Genomic DNA, 2,825 nt, shown 5'->3' on the forward strand with positions numbered 1-2,825 from the left:
AATTCATGATATCACAGGCAGCAATAACCTGGTTGATAACAATTCGGGGGAATCAAATGGTCACCAATTCTGAGCCATAAGTCTTGGGATATTAACTCCAGTTAATATGCCAAGATTTTTTAAAATATCTTTTATTAAATTAAAGATAACTTAATATCTTGGGTTACTAAATTCAGTGCCTCCGGTCTTAGAGGCGTTCATCATTCGGAGAGAGGTCCTCTGTAAAGCCAACCTGTTCTCCCAAAGCCAGTCAGCAGGGCTGAACTTCCCGGGACTATGTAAGTGTATAAGCCCACGTGAGTAAGCACAGCCTAGAGACGCCTTCCTACCTGTTAGAGCTGTTTGAGACTTGAGTCCTGCAGACAATCTCAAATTCTACTTTGACAACACTCAGATTTTAGAGACATACAGGTAATATTATTCATATTAAACTTCTACATAGCCAACTATTTTATAGTTTCTCTTAAACTCAAGCTCTTTTTACTGCTGCGTGTCTTGAGGAGACTTGGGATTTGTAACTTACATTAGAAGCAATTTTTCCTGGCCCTTGCTGCAGAAGAGTAAAATAATCCCGGTTTTGGTTATCAGTACTGTTTCCCACAATTCTTCTGAGCCTTGGCACAGTTAACACCCCCTGCCCAGTGCTTTTTGAATGGCTTCTTCCCAAATCCCTGCCCTTCTTTCTACCAGGGACAGGAATCGGTGGCAGGAAAGGTGGCAGGTAGCCTTGGTGGGACCAGCTCCAGCACCAGCAACCTCCCAGAGCCCTACTGAAATCAAAATAAGAACTCCAGGTTGAATTTTGAGGGATCAACATCTTGTAGTGTTCTCAGGTAGATGTGATATTGTAGTGCTTAATATTTATCATTAAAATGAAAGCCTGGAGAATTCTTTTCACAGTTTTATGGTGTGGGATTTATGCTTTATGTGTAGATTGGCAAACTTCTCCGCTTCCGAGTTGTTTATACAGACACTGAAAAGCTAACCTCCAGCAGTGCACAGGAAATACCATTTTGACGATGGTCTGACTGGATTTCACGTTTGTCCCATTTAACAGTTCACCTGCGATGCTCCCATGAATATTTCCAGAATGATCTCTCCAATGTATACCAATTGTCAACAGGTTCACTGGCAGAATTGCAACAAAGAGTTCTTAATGGCCCGATAGCTTTCCAATCCAGGTTTGAATAATTATCCCAAACCCAAAACATTACTTAGAAGGCATGTTTATTCTCTAAATAAGATTACAACTCTAAAACTTCATATTTAAGCATATTAATTGTAGACTTCTGTTGCCAATAGAATGAAGCAGGCTCATTCCAAGCATTAGTTGCTGTAATTAAGACATCTACCAAAACCAGTTCTTAACACTGTAACTGTAAACTATGCAATAGTACTAGAGCAAAAATCTAGCTGGAACCAAAAACATTCATTATCTGAAGCCAGAAATGAAGCTTCAGTTGCGTTCTTTTGCATAGTAAGTTATAAAATATCTTTCAGATAAAAGCTGATTGCCTTAACAACTAAAGAACAAATTTATTCTGACTGCATTTATTTAAATCTATGCTTAAACATGACTCTGGTTTGACTGAGTAACTTTTAATCTCATTTAGATGCCTCTTATTGCATCATGCAGTGAAAAATACCAGGAATGCATAAGAAAATACAACCTGACCTATTTGGTAGAAAAAAAAAGGAGATAGAAAATAAAATAAAATAAATTCTTTGGGAAAATTATAAAGTTCAAGGTCAAAGCAGGCAGAATAAATAGTAAAATATGTTTTTTAATAATTCACATATGAAGGCACATTTCCTGCATTTATTTACTTAGATAAAAAGCTTGCCGTACTCTTAATTCAAACATTATAGCTAGAAAGTTGGAAAAAAAAAATCCTCACAAATTTGTAAGCAAATAAGTAACAGTAAATCTCAGACAAGTCAAGTCCGTAGTTACTAGACGGCCTATTTATGTCTGTTCACTTCTGGTTGTGGTTTTTTGGTTTGGGTTTTTTTTGTTATTACTTTTCAATCTGAGATTTTTGCTGTGTCTGTGTGGTATTGCCAGTCTTTTATATTGGAAAACGGTGATCTTGTCTTTCAGTGTTCCTTGATTTGGGAAGCTCTATTAGGCCAGAATGTGACTTGTCTGTCAGTGTCCAAATTTAGACAGTGAGGTCCATAAAGATTGTACAAACACAAACACATCCATATTTCCTGCTTAAAGGACTGAGTAGTTTTTAAGATCCGAACACTTGAAAAATTTATTTTACATTAAAACTCACCACACGTGACAACTCGTTAACCTTTTCACAATCTGTTTTTCTTCTGAAGTATTGCTTAGACTTCCTGATTTCAAAATCTGCCAGGAACTCGAATGGCCTTTCTGGAAAGGTGGCCTCAAAAGAACAGCGTCAACCACACAGCGCTGCTTTTTTGCCCTTTGTTATTTTTCTCTTGGAGAAAGAGAGAGAGAGGGTGTTTTACCACGTTTCAGCCTCCTTAATAGGGGGCTGGAGGTGCACGGCTGCCGTGAGCATGGGCAGTTGTTTGGTCGGTGTAGCCGCACTGGCGGTCTCGCCGCCCCAAACGCCGCCTCAGGCCAGACCACGACCGCTCCATAAACAAAAAACCCAACCTGTTCTTGTTTACCGCCCGGCGGCGGGGCCTGTGTGGCGCAGGCGGCCTGAGGCGGCCCCACCGCCGCGATGGCGACCGCGGCCTTTCATCCCTGCTCGCCCTCCCCGAGCTCCTCCTCCCCTCCCCACTCGCACCCGTTATCAGCCCCCCGTCGCCGTGAGGGGGCCGAGCCGCCCCGCTCGTCCCCT

Source organism: Charadrius vociferus, unplaced genomic scaffold, assembly GCF_000708025.1.
Source record: "Charadrius vociferus isolate BGI_N301 unplaced genomic scaffold, ASM70802v2 scaffold261, whole genome shotgun sequence".
NCBI classification, from domain to species: Eukaryota; Metazoa; Chordata; class Aves; order Charadriiformes; family Charadriidae; genus Charadrius; species Charadrius vociferus.